This window comes from Mytilus edulis, chromosome 3, assembly GCF_963676685.1.
Source record: "Mytilus edulis chromosome 3, xbMytEdul2.2, whole genome shotgun sequence".
In the NCBI taxonomy this organism is placed as follows: Eukaryota; Metazoa; Mollusca; class Bivalvia; order Mytilida; family Mytilidae; genus Mytilus; species Mytilus edulis.
This window is the reverse complement of record NC_092346.1, coordinates 29,184,754-29,200,048: the sequence shown is the minus strand read 5'-3', so window position 1 is coordinate 29,200,048 and position 15,295 is coordinate 29,184,754. Positions and strand designations below refer to the sequence as shown.

The following is a 15,295-nucleotide window of genomic DNA, read 5'->3' as shown; positions in this document are numbered from 1 at the left end:
ATGAAATCATCAAGATATGACGCAATCCTTTTATGTTTCGGCTTTATATTTAATTTCTAGTTCATTTGGTTATATATGATGCACGCCCGCATCAATATATATCTTTCAGAGATTGAAACTAAAGATCCGTTAAAGATGCTTTTCTATCCGTCTTTGAGAAGGTTATGCATGAATTCTGCATCATATGACTAAAACCTAGCCAGGGTTACAACTCACCCAGGCAAATTTTTAAAATCTTTGTTTATTCGGCTCTTAACATATCTTCGGCATGTGTATATGCTGTAAGAATCATGATATCGGTTGTGCTGTTTTGTATAACGAAGTTTTACAAGGTAGTAACAAAATATGCATGCATGCATGGTAGTATTTTCAAGAAAACATTTAATATATGATTTCTTTTCAATATATTGATAAATGTTTTCTCTAAACATTTGATTAGTGTTTCCCCTTAACTTTTGATGTTTTTGTTTTCTCTAAACATTTCTTTAGTAGTTTTCTATCAAAATATGATTAGTGTTTCCTCTCAATATTTGATTAGTGCTTCATCTCAATTTGTATAAAAAAAAAAAGATACTCGTAAAACAGTAAAAGATTTCTTATGGAGCAACTGATATTCAATGAGTTTAAAATCTATGAAGCATAAGAAATAAAATAAGAAACATTATATAATCTCAGCTACATATGTACAATAATGTTTGTTAAATCTGAATACCAGAAAACACAATAACCCTAAAATGAAGGAATTTATAATAAACCGAGATAGCTTTATCTTTTTTCTGTCAAATCAATATTTTTTTGGCATCCGTCAACAACGATATATATTTAAGTCGACTTGCGTACCCGGTCTCTTTTCTTCATTCTTTTCGTCATTCTCTCCTCTTCAAAGTTTTCTTTTCTACCTCTCTTTTCTTTCGTTTCTTCTCACTGTCGCAAAATACCTCATTGCGGGTGCTTCATTTTATATGAATTAAAAAAATATATGTCGATATTAACAAAAAGAAATATGTGGTATCTTTCAAAAAGACATCAACCCAAAGACAAAAAAAGAAGTCAACACTATCTGTTCAATAATAAACAAGTGGCATTACACTATGTCTAATCATAAACCGTTTTGAGAAATAGTTTAAAATTTTGATTTGGAATATTTAAGATATGTCATCAATTCTGCATTCCCCAGTCACACATACAAACCATTTGGATAAAACAAAGAATAATCACAAATACTTATAGCATTAACAAAATATAAAATAGAATTATTTATGTCCTATATTACACTTCAATTAGACGCCACCCTGTTCCTAGATATTGATTCATTACTCCTTTCCAGTCTTATTGTAACCCCCAATTCTGATTTGGCGTAACGAATCCCATGCTAACATTTAACTGCGCTTTAAATTTCAGTGGGACAGCTTGGTACTGGTACAATTCTGGTGAAGGGTGCTGTGGTATTTTAAAGAATTAATCAACGACATAAACTAAAAGAAAAAAGCAACAAGAATAATCACATTAGAAAATATGTCAAATTGTAATAACGTTATCGAAACTCCTATAACAGTTTACTACACACTCTGTTAAGTGTTATTTGAACCATAAAAGTATTAAAAAAGAAAATTTATATCGTAAACTTAAACACAATATTATGTTCAGTTTCATTGAAGAATATCCTGAAATTAATAATTTGAAAACTGAATGACAGCCTCTTTTTTTCGATATAAGTTATTCCACAGTCAGCAAACTTTTGTTTGTCTCTTAAAAACGCTGATGCTAAGTTTGTTTGTCTCTTAAAAACGCTGTTGCTTAGTTTGTTTGTCTCTTAAAAACGCTGTTGCTAAGTTTGTTTGTCTCTTAAAAAAGCTGTTGCTAAGTATGTTTGTCTCTTAATAATGCTGTTGCTGTTGCTAGATTTTGCGATTTGCTTGTAGTTTTATATAACGAATTAAACTTACACGGGAAAAAAGGTGTAGACAACTGATTTGCCAGACTGACTAACAAACAGACAGAGTGCAAACCTAAAGACCCCTTGGACATTGTCGGTTGGGGACTAAAAATACCGGTACCATTATATACGAAGTGTACTATATCATTGCAGATCAGCCATGTGATTGTACTTTGGGTCACTGTTCCTATGGTATATCTGATTAAAAGTTATTCTATCGAGCACGTTTTCAAATGGTTCGATTAAACCTCTGTAAATCAAAGCGACATTTTAGAATGTAAGGGATTGTGGGTAAATTCTTATTGTGAATACATTCTTAGTGTGGATACATTCTTATTGTCGATAAATTCTTATTGTGGATACATTCTTATTGTGGATTAAATTCTTATTGTGGATACATTCTTAGTTAGATAAATTTAATTTACCAAAGTATCTGATCTATCGGTATGCTCAATCTGAAAATATACAGATCCTGTGTGCTCAAGCTTTGCTAACAAGCACAACTTAGACACAGATTGCTCTACTCTCAGTTTTTGGTTTGATTTGTGTAGCAGTCAATCTTTAGTTGTCTATGTTGTGTTTTGTTTGTCTGTTTGTCTTTTTCTTTTTTAGCCATGGCGTTGACAGCTTATTTTTAACTTTGAATTTCCATTTGATATCTTTCGACTCTCTTTTGTAAGCAGTATATTGGATAGACTCGTCTTACCTTAAGTTCGAATAGGCATAAAAGCAAAAGGGTCAAACACGTGTGTTGGGCCTGTATAATTTCAGGATATTTCTGAACTGTGAAAAAAAGTAAAATCACAAAATACTGAACTCCGAGGAAAACTCAGAACGGAAAGTCCCTAATCAAATGGCAAAATCAAAAGATAAAACACATCAAACGAATGGAAAACAACTGTCATATTCCTGACTTTGTACAGACATTTTCTAATGTAGAAAATGGTGGATTTAACCTGGTTTTATAACTAGCTAAACATCTCACTTGTATGAGAGTCGCATCAAATTCCATTATATTGACAACGATGCGTGAACAAAGCAAACAGACATATTATGTAAAAATGTCAGAAATAGGGTTACAGCAGTCAACATTGTGTTATAATCTTTATCACTAAAAACATGAACAAATATGTAACAAGAAGCACTTCCTACTTTCATAGTGTGAGGACCGTACATATTCAAATCTTGTGGAGGTCTGTAAAAACCGGTGATCTCTATGCAGCTCAAACGACACCCTCGACATGCGTAGTCATTTATCATTTGGTGCAAATGCTGTGTTTGCGTTTGTGTTTGTGGCGATGTATGTGGCATGAATGGACTCCTGTTAGAAATGTTCCAGATTCAATCGACGATTTTATTACTTGCAACGAAAATCTTTCGTCTGGTTGGAATTTTGGTTTTTTCTTTCGGAATGTTGCCTGTGCACGAAGTGTTGTCGTAGATGTCATGGACATAAATCCGGATGATTGAATAGATCCCGGTATTAGGTTGAAGGACAAAAGCCGGTACCCTAGGTCATACATCTGTTTTAGATGCTGTACTAATGCATTTGGATCTGATGTAGCCATTTGCATATTAGGGTTGCTAAGAAAGGATAAGTTCTTTTCAATAGTAAAAGAAATGTTCTTTCTAAGGAATTGGTAATCACATGGAACAACAACTACTTAAAAATGTCAATTAGTACACATCCAATATCCAATGTATTTAGTGTAAGAACGTCATTTCTTCAAAGGAGAGTGGACTATTTTTCAATATTATAAACAACCAGTGTGACCGGTAAAAAGTACAGTTAATGTACAACATGTACTATGTTCCTGAATATCAATACATACGATTTTCTTTTAACATCTTAGATATAAGAAGATGTGGTATGAGTGCCAATGTAACAACTCTCTCATCCAAGTCAGAATTTTTAAAAGTAAACCATTACAGATCAAATTGTGGTCTTTAACACGGAGCCATGACTCACCTCGAACAGCAACCTACAAAGGTCCCAAAAAGGACTATTATAAAAAAAAACATTCAAACAAGTAAACCAGCGGTCTAATCTATATAAAAACAAGAAACGAGAAATGAGAAACACATATACAAACGACAACTACTGAACATCTGATTCCTGACTTAGGACAGGTGCAAATCTTAGTTCACTTTCATACATACGATCTTCTTTTAACATCTTAGTTCAAAAGCACCGAAATGACTAATATAAAACATTTGAAACGAAAACATTAATGTCCTAGCCTGATTTATGTACAAAATAATGAACAAAAACAAATATGTAACACAGCAACACACGACAACCACTGAATTACAAGCTCTTGACTTGGGATAGGCGCATTCGGAATGTGGCAGGATTAAACATGTTAGTTAACTTTGATACATACGATTTTCTCTGAACATGTTAGTTAACTTTGATAGATGCGATCTTCTTTAAACATGTTCATAGTATACATTCGTACATCCGATATTCCCTTTTATTGTTGCGGTTTTATGACAGATCACAGCAACAATAATTACACAATCAACCAAAACGAGGTTTGTGCATTCAGTTCAGAAAGAAACAAGCCAATGAATTAGATCGATTAATTGATTGGTGTTTAACATCACTTTCAACACGTTTGTGCTATTTCGTGACAGACAATTTTTCTTGATAGAGAACGCCACATTGGCTTTCTCAATCATTTAAACTGACCGCCACGACCATTGATATCCACCGACATCCTTGTCAAATAAGATTGGAGTGCCACGTGCGGGATACGTTGATACAGTAGTTAGACGACTTATACAACTAAGCAACCGAGGCCTTCGCAAATGAATTAAAACACTGTTACTCTGTGTGGTATACAGTCAGTAATACGCAACCGATTCTTTTTCACATGTTCAAATAAACATTTCATAAAAAATAATTGCTATTAATAAGTATTGCAATATGCATTGTGTTTAAATGCAATATCAGTGTTTAGTTCTATTTTAATCTTTAATCAATCCTAATTCTATCTTACTTTTGAGATATAGTTTTTCATATGTGACGTAATTTTTCTGCTGTTTCAGAAATTTCATATGTTCAAATTTTTAATGCCTTTTCACCATCGTATGTGACGTAATTTTTAATGCCTTTTCACCGTCGTATGTGACGTCATTTTCATAATTTACTGCGTTGAGGCCTGGACTGAGTCGGGTGTGTCTATTCTGTGTTGGTTATTCATTATGTATTCGTGTTTGTTATATGTAATGAGTTAATACTTCAGTTTCATTATGTATATCTGTTATATTCATTTGATAAAATTTACTGTTTGCAATAGCATTATTTGTTCTAAATAATTAGGATGTTCTTATCCCAAGCATACAAACTTAGCCGTATTTGACACAACCTTTTTCAACTTTTGATCTTCAGTGCTGTACAACTTTGTACTTTTTTTCGCTTTCGATCTTTTATATATGGGCGTCACTGGTGAGTCTTGTGTGGACGAGGCGCGTTTTTGGCGTATTAAATTTTTAAACCTGATGCTTTTTGTTATTCATTAATCATATGTTTCTTTGTTTAATGCGTTTTCCTATTTGTTTGTATTGTAGTCCTGTAATATTGTGTTGTCATTTCTATGTTATATTTAACATTGCCATTAAAGTGCGAGGTTTGGCATGCCACAAAAACAAGGTTCAACCCACCATTTTTTCCTTTAAAAATGTCCTGTACCAAGTCAGGAGTATGGCCATTGTTATATTATAGTTCGTTTCTGTGTGTGTTACAATTTAACGTTGTGTCGTTTGTTTTCTCTTATTTTTGAGTGTAAATCGACATTGCGATAAGACGTGTCACGGTACTTGTCTATCCCAAATTCATGTATTTGGTTTTGATGTTATATTTGTTGTTCTCGTGGGATTTTATCTGATGCTTGGTCCGTTTCTGTGTGTGTTAGTTACATTGTGGTGTTGTGTCGTTGTTCTCCTCTTATATTTATGCGTTTCCGTCAGTTTTAGTTTATTACCCCGATTTTGTTTTTTGTCCATGGATTTATGAGTTTGAACAGCGGTATACTACTGTTGCCTTTATTTAAGTAATTTATGGTAACGATATCCCTGGTTTAATAATTTACCAGTAATACATAGATTACGTTCGTTAAAAAAACCATCAAAAACGTCACAACAGACACGGGCATAGCGAACGAGCTGTGAAATATAAACACCGTAAGATGGTGCCAAAGGAATGCATGTTTCTTGAATATAATATTGAGGTTTATACATGTAATTGATGCCCTTTTAATGCATAATTCGATAACGTTTACACATCATCTTTATTGTATTGAATAAACTTATCATTGATACCTGGATTGAAATTTTGTACGCCAGACACGTGTTTTGTCTATAAATGACTCATCAGTTACGCTCGAATCAAGTAAGGAATACCAAAAAACAAAGAAAGTTCATCCTTCAAAACCAGTTAGAAACAGGAGTAATTGCAAGGTTTGGCCAATTACAAACCAAAGACAATGTATTGTTATGACACATTTTTATGTAGGGGTCAGCTGAGGACCGCCTCCGGATGCAGTATTTTCTCGCTGCGTTGATGACCCATTGTTGGCCTTCGGCTGTTATTTACTCTATGGTCGGGTTGTTGTCTCTTTGCAAACTTCCCCGTTTCCATCCTCAATTTTATGGTTGTTCTCGTTATAACTCGTAAATATACTTATGGTGAAAATCAACGATTTTGAATTTGTTTTCGACATTACAGGTACACATCCTAAGGTACTTTGTTGTCCCGGAACAGAAACAAATTTCATCATCACTTCATAAACTATAAAAACACAAAACACAAAACATAGGGAAATATAAGCACTGAACATCACAATATCCAGTTACGTTATTCATTTTTAAGAGGAATTGGTGTTAATAGATTTAATCTCTATAGGAAAATCCACATCAGATATATATATGGTGATTAGATTCCCGTAAACTTTTTCTAATATATTTTTTTTGTGAGGTTGGGGGGAATCTTAGAACACTCATTTACAAAAGCGTTTATATGCAGCAAAATTCCGACCAATGCGTTATTCAATTCATTTATTATTTCATTCAGACCAAAAAGTAAAGAATAAGTTAAACCAGAACTTTTAACATTAAGCTACTTAAAATGACATGAATGTACATGTAAAAATGGCGGCGAATTTAATACACAGAAAGCTTTTGGCTTAACATTATTTCTATCTAAAGTCACTCTAGTGACTCTCCTAGTTTGGCTGCCGGGTAAAAATAACTTCTCTCTTTGATGATGAAGTGTGATTACTCTTGAGTAATTGGATTGACCAAAGGAGTAAATTATCATCCAAACAGAACCTTATACACAGCAAAATTTAATGAACCAACAAAAGTTTTGTTCACTCGGGTCTCTGACAAGAATAGAAAATTTGGAATACATTTTTTACATATCTTCAAGAAAAAAGTATTTATGACTACATTCTCTAGTAAATTTATTATATATATTATACATGTGTCGTGGATAATTTCTATATTCTTACAAGTCACTTTGTTAAAGTGGCTTCTGTAAAAACAAAATGAGGACTGCTATATTACCCCGAGATTGACATTCTGTGAGGATTTTTCCTTTCTATATTTTCCTTAAATCAACATTCCTAATGTCTCTGTAAAAACAAACATTTTTTTGTATTTCCCTTCATTTGACACTTCTTAAGTCTCTATGAGAATTTTTTTCTTTCTGTATTTCCCTTCAATTGACACTCCTTATGTTTTTGCGGGGATTTTTTTCTTTCTGTATTTCACTTCAATTGACTCTCCTTATGTCTCTGCGAGGATTTTTTTTCTTTCTGTGTTTCCCTTCAATTGATACTCCTTTAAGGCTCTGCGAGGATTTTTCCTTTCTGTTCTTCCCTTCAATTGACACTCCTTATGTTTTTGCGGGGATTTTTTTCTTTCTGTATTTCACTTCAATTGACTCTCCTTATGTCTCTGCGAGGATTTTTTTTCTTTCTGTGTTTCCCTTCAATTGATACTCCTTTAAGGCTCTGCGAGGATTTTTCCTTTCTGTACTTCCCTTCAATTGGCACTCCTTATATTTCTGCGAGCATTTTATTCTGTATTTCCTTTCAATTGACCCTCCTAATGTCTCTATGAGGATTTTTTCTTTCTGTTCTTCCCTTCAATTGACACTCCTAATGTCTCTATGAGGATTTTTTCTCTCTGTATTTCCCTTCAATTGACACTCCTAATGTCTCTATGAGGATTTTTTCTTTCTGTTCTTCCCTTCAATTGACACTCCTAATGTCTCTATGAGGATTTTTTCTCTCTGTATTTCCCTTCAATTGACACTCCTAATGTCTCTATGAGGATTTTTTCTCTCTGTTTTTCCCTTCAATTGACACTCCTAATGTCTCTATGAGGATTTTTTCTCTCTGTATTTCACTTCAATTGATACTCCTAATGTCTCTGCGAGGATTTTTTTTTTCTTTTTGTATTTCCCTTCAATTGACACTACTTATGTCTCTGCGGGGATTTTTCCTTTCTGTATTTCCATTCAATTGGCACTCCTTATGTTTCTGCGGGGATTTTTTTCTCTCTGTATTTCTCTTCAATTGACACTCCTAATGTCTCTATGAGGATTTTTTCTTTCTGTTCTTCCCTTTAATTGATACTCCTAATGTCTCTGCGAGGATTTTTTTTTCTTTTTGTATTTCCCTTCAATTGACACTACTTATGTCTCTGCGGGGATTTTTTTCTTTCTGTATTTCACTTCAATTGACACTCCTTATGTCTCTGCGGGGATTTTTTTGTCTTCCTGTATTTCCCTTCAATTGATACTCCTTTAAGGCTCTGCGAGGATTTTTCCTTTCTGTTCTTCCCTTCAATTGACACTCCTTATGTTTTTGCGGGGATTTTTTTCTTTCTGTATTTCACTTCAATTGACTCTCCTTATGTCTCTGCGAGGATTTTTTTTCTTTCTGTGTTTCCCTTCAATTGATACTCCTTTAAGGCTCTGCGAGGATTTTTCCTTTCTGTACTTCCCTTCAATTGGGACTCCTTATATTTCTGCGAGCATTTTTTTCTTTCTGTATTTCCCTTCAATTGATACTCCTTATGTTTCTACGGGGATTTTTTTCTTCCTGCATTTCCCTTCAATTGACACTCCTTATGTTTCTGCGGGGATTTTTTTCTTTCTGTATTTCCCTTCAATTGATACTCCTTATGTTTCTACGGGGATTTTTTTCTTCCTGCATTTCCCTTCAATTGACACTCCTTATGTTTCTGTGAGGATTTTTTTCTTTCTGTATTTCCCTTCAATTGATACTCCTTATGTTTCTACGGGGATTTTTTTCTTTCTGTATTTCCCATCAATTGACTCTCCTTATATTTCTGCGGGGATTTTTTCCTGTCTGTATTTCCCTTTAATTGACACTCCTTATGTCTCTGCTAGGATCTTTTTCTTTCTGTATTTCCCTTCAATTAACATTCATTATGTCTCTATGAGGATTGTTTTCTCTCCTTATTTCCCTTCAATTGATACTCCTTATGTCTCTGCGAGGAGTTTTCTTTCTTTCTGTATTTGCTTTAAATTAACATTTCTTAGGCCTCTGTGATGATCTGTTTTCTTTGTGTATTTCTCTTCAATTGACACTTCTTATGTCTCTGTGAGGACTTTTTTCTGTGTAAATTACCAGAGAAACATACATGTATCTTCAATATGACACCACATTGCACAAAGCATGATTACAATTATGTTTTTTTTTTTATTTCTTGATCTGCTGTTGTCTGTTCTATAGTCAGGTTGTTGTCTCCTTGGCACATTCCCCATTTCCATTCTCAATTTTATGTTTTTTAAAATGTGTCTTTGTTCACTTTGACGAATCTTTTGTAAAAAAAAACACACACGTTTTGGGTAACACGCAAAAGCCTACTTTATGCATTACTAACTAATTTTTTTTTCTTTATATTGAACCTGTTTATTGACTCATTGACGTATCTCCATATTGTTGTTTATTCTTATAGTAATATGTTTAATGTATTCCAATTATTGCTAGGTTAACGGTTTAAAAAAAAAAAAGAAGTCAGCTTCTGAGTTAGGTTTCAGGACTAAAAGTTATCTTCCGTGTCATCTGACGACAAGTGTTTGTACTGTTATCAGTAACTATCCATCTCGTTTTTATATAAATAGAAAGTGGGGAAGTTTTTATCAAGTGTTCTTTTTTCCTTTAAACAGGAAGGTTTTCTCTCTATTTTTGATATAAACTACAGATACTGTTATCCATTGCCAACAGTGATGAAAGATAGTAAAAACCCAGCGTATTTCATTTATCAATAGAATTTATCAGACAAAATACAATATTCGTTCATGATCTCAGCGGAAATAAATCATCAAAAACAAATCGGGTCCTCCTTTTTTTTAAATTTACTATTGGTTGTTATCCCTTTTCTTTTGTATATGATGTTTGGTCTAATAAAGCCAAATAACGATCTAAGTTGGGTACGGATACGTAAAACAACGTCTCTATAGCTTTCAAAATTAGGTTTTTCAATTAGCTATGGCCTTCCACCATGTTTCTATTATTCTCCTATTTTATTTATATGCATTCAATTCTCTTTTGAAATAGATGATGTTGGATCCTGATAATAACGTAGCCAATGTCAACTATATTATGTGTGTTATCTCTAGAAAATATTTGTATACATTTATGTGAAGTAGTATCAATTACTTCTTATGTCATACCAAATTCAAGAACAGCGGGAGAACTAGTGCAAAATAAATTATTGATTAGAAAGAGAGGGGGAATACACACTATCAATAATAAATTCACTGTATACAAAACTTTGAATTTTGAAATACTAAGGCCTGTATATCCAAGGAATAGATTACCGTAGGTGTATTTTGCTAACTTTTTAGGAATCTAAGGTAAGATAAATGTGTGAAATCTCTGAATAAAACTGAAAGTAAGCAAGATTCTATTTTGAATCCCCGCCGCTGTCTTTTAGAAAAAATACTGCAAGAGCTAAAAGGAGGGGGGAATAACGGGGGGAGTCTTAACATAAAACATGACAAAAGCACTAATAAAAAACGTGATGTGATGCAAATGAAATATTTCCCTGGTTTAAATTCAAAAAATACTTTATTTTCATAGTACATTGGAATATTTGTCACAAAAGGTCCCCAAAGGTCCCCCTCTGTTTAAAACAGTATTAACAAAAATGCAACAGTGAACCGAAAGGTAAATTTAGAAGAGAAGGAAATTAAGATTGACAAAATCAAACGCTGGACTATTTCAACCAACAAAAGGAAATATATCTACTGTAATATTCTAACTTGGTATAGGATTTTTCCGTAGAAAGTTTTTGAATTTAATAGATTCAATGAAATAGTCACCAACAAAGTTTCCAATTTCATGTGAAAATACAAACGAAAAAAAATGTAATTCATTGTTTACAGCAACATAAGATATTTTTCATTGCTCTTAAGGGAACGGGGCATGTAGCAGGAGACGCTTACCATGTCGAAACATTCGCTTACCCTATCGAAACATTCGGTCTAGTTTCTTATGGAAATCAGGCAGTAATTCCCTCAGGTTTTGTTCAGTTTGTCTTGAGACATAACCTTTTATGGTAAATTAACTCATCATAGATACGAGGATTGAAATATTGTATTTGAGGCAAACGCGTGTTTTGTCTACAAAAGACTCACCAGTGACGCTCGAATAAAAAAAAGTTAAAAGTGCCAAAAAAATACGATGTTGAAAACCATTGTGGAGCAAAACTTCCTAAATGTTTTGCCAAATACACCTAATGTAATCTTTTCCTGAGGTAAAAAAAAGCCTTAGTATTTCATAAATTCAATGTTTTGTTAACAGATTAATTTATAATTATAACCATATCAATGATAGTTCTTGTCGACCCAGTGGTTGTAAATACACTCATCATAGATACCAGTGTCGAAAGTGTGTATGCATGTTTAAGAAGGGAACCTGTTTGACTATGTAGTACTATGAATTGACAGTATTTCTAATTCGGTACATTTAATCTGATGCCCAAACTCAGAAGAGACTGTGGAAACTATTTGTCTTTCTGCAAGCATAACAAAAAAATTATAAAATTGCTATCGCAAAAACAGAGTGAGTACATAGAAAAACTCAAAAAAAATGTAGTTGTAGACACAAAAACTTTCCCAGCTGATATTTGAAAAACAAACTTAACTTGACTGAATCATTAATTTTTGTTCCAACATGTTGTGTTTTGGTTATATGTATGTCAATGATATCTTGTGTCTACAAATTACCATAACTGAACAGGCAATTCGCTGAATTCTGCTTAAAAATTTCAGTCAGATGTATCTCAATGATATCTTTTTTTTTTCTACAAATTACCTAAATCAGGCAATTTGTTGAATTTTGTTATTTTTAGTAGTTTATATAGTGACTAGCAAGATAAGGCTTTTTATAAAATGCCTAAATTAAGAAAATGCCTGTAAAATGTAAATGGGGTGCTCTTACTTTTAGAAGGCGGTACTACGACCCATTGTTCCTACCATTTACGTCATTTGGATAACTGTCGCATTGGCAATTATATCAAATCTCATAAGTAATACATATATGTTTTACATATTAATTTAGTAAAATTACTAAAATTAGACTGCCTGTAGTAATCTTGAGTATTATATTATCAGTACAAACTATTGACAAACAAATTATCTACAGCCAGCTGACACATTTTCAAACTGAAAGAAGTCATAAATCCGCCTATATTACCATTACACATTTGTACCTGTTGGGTCTGTTTGTTTTATTAACACATTCTTGTCAATATAATGGATTTTTACGGTCATACAAGTAAGAGGTTTAACTAGCTATGCAACTAGGTTTTATTAACTCATTTTTACAATAAATGATTTACCAATCAGAAACTTGACAGATATTTTCTATTCGTTTGATGTAAAATTGAGAATGGAAATGGGGAATGTGTCAAAGAGACAACAACCCGACCAAATAAAAAACAACAGCAGAGGGTCACCAACAGGTCTTCAATGTAGCGAGAAATTCCCGCACCCGGAGGCGTCCTTCAGCTGGCCCCTAAACAAATATATACTAGTCCAGTGATAATGAACGCCATACTAATTTCCAAATTGTACACAAGAAACTAAAATTAAAATAATACAATACTAACAAAGGCCAGAGGCTCCTGACTTGGGACAGGCGCAAACATGCGGCGGGGTTAAACATGTTTGTGAGATCTCAACCCTCCCCCTATACCTCTAACCAATGTAGAAAAGTAAACGCATAACAATACGCACATTAAAATTCAGTTCAAGAGAAGTCCGAGTCTGATGTCAGAAGATGTAACCAAAGAAAATAAACAAAATGACAATAATACATAAATAACAACAGACTACTAGCAGTTAACTGACATGCCAGCTCCAGACTTCAATTAAACTGACTGAAAGATTATGATTTCATCATATGAACATCAGGCACAATCCTTCCCGTTATGATGTGTATGAGCTTGAGATTTTGCCGTTGGATATTAAAGAGACTTTTCGTTTTCTGTTATTCTTTCAGTTAGATATTTTTGTATTTTAATTTTTAGCATCATATCAATATGTAATGCCAACCATTTAAGATAGACATTTCAACATTAATTAACTATTTCAAAAATAATGGATGACTGTGTTTAGTTATCCTGGCAATGCGTTTCTTTTAAAAGCTGTACCATCAAATGATAAAAATTAGCAATTTTTTTATGGTAAATATTATTCACCTATTGACTGGGTGCGAGGGTAAAAGCAAGAGTGTTGTCCATGAGATACAATTGCTCGAGGCAAAGCCGAGAGCATTTGTTGGTAAGCGAAGGGACTACTTTTATCCGCACTACCAGTCATTCGGTGTTTTATTATACTGAATAACACAGTCATTAAATGTTTGTATATACCAAATTAACCAATTTTCTAAAAGTGTACATATATCATCTGAAAAAAAGAAAAATGTTTCATAATTTGACATGCAAAAGATGAGCTATACGGGGTTTTTTTTATAGTTCGTGTTAAATTTGTAAATATTTCATTAACTGCAATCAAAACTAGAAATAAACTTTCTGTGCCTATAATAAATTCTAGCTTAAGTACACCAAACGCAAATACAGTTTTTGAATATGACGATCAACCCGTATTATAAAAAGGTAATAGTTCGAATTTTTCGAAAAACTAAGGATTTTCTTATCCCAGGCATAGATTACCTTAGCCGGGTTTGGCACAACTTTTTGGAATTTTGGATCCTCAATGCTCTTCAACTTTTTACTTGTTTGGCTTTATAAATATTTTGATATGAGCGTCACTGATGAGTCTTATGTAGACGAAACGCGCGTCTGGCGTACTAAATTATAATCCAACTATTTACACCACTGGGTCGATGCCACTGCTGGTGGACGTTTCGTCCCCGAGGTTATCACCAGCCCAGTAGTCAACACTTCGGTGTTGACATGAATATCAATAATGTGGTCATTTTAATAAATTTCCTGTTACAAAACTTTGAATTTTTCGAAAAACTAAGGATTTTCTTATCCCAGGCATAGATTACCTTAGCCGGGTTTGGCACAACTTTTTGGAATTTTGGATCCTCAATGCTCTTCAACTTTTTACTTGTTTGGCTTTATAAATATTTTGATATGAGCGTCACTGATGAGTCTTATGTAGACGAAACGCGCGTCTGGTGTACTAAATTATAATCCTGGTACTTTGATAACTATTTACACCACTGGGTCGATGCCACTGCTGGTGGACGTTTCGTCCCCGAGGGTATCACCAGCCCAGTAGTCAACACTTTGGTGTTGACATGAATATCAATAATGTGGTCATTTTAATAAATTTCCTGTTACAAAACTTTGAATTTTTCGAAAAACTAAGGATTTTCTTATCCCAGGCATAGATTACCTTAGCCGGGTTTGGCACAACTTTTTGGAATTTTGGATCCTCATTGCTCTTCAACTGTTTACTTGTTTGGCTTTATAAATATTTTGATATGAGCGTCACTGATGAGTCTTATGTAGACTAAACGCGCGTCTGGCGTACTAAATTATAATCCTGGTACCTTTGATAACTATTCTATATTTTCTTTAAAAAATGCGCGCGAAGATTTTCTTTCTCTGTTATAGTTGCTTTTTGTGTGTTAATTACAATCGACACAAACAGATTATATCATTTACGATATTAGAGTTTGACGTTGTCAAGCACACAAGTCCAAGCAGAATAGTCCATGACATCATTATTGTCCAATGAAAAATAAGCATGAAAAAGTACGGGAAAGATGATTATAAAACTATTAACCAGGGTAATAGTCTTTGAAACTATTGACTGGCAAATACTCTGTGGAATGAAAT

General features: G+C 33.4%; 1 protein-coding gene and 1 pseudogene across 1 annotated transcript in view; one reads left to right on the top strand and one right to left on the bottom strand.

Annotated features, from left to right (window-relative positions):
- The window catches only part of LOC139515151 (angiopoietin-related protein 1-like), a 51,809-nt gene that overhangs the window by 12,095 nt on the left and 24,419 nt on the right, over nucleotides 1–15,295 (top strand). The window lies entirely within an intron of this gene.
- LOC139518148 (uncharacterized) lies at nucleotides 1,270–3,504 on the bottom strand (annotated as a pseudogene).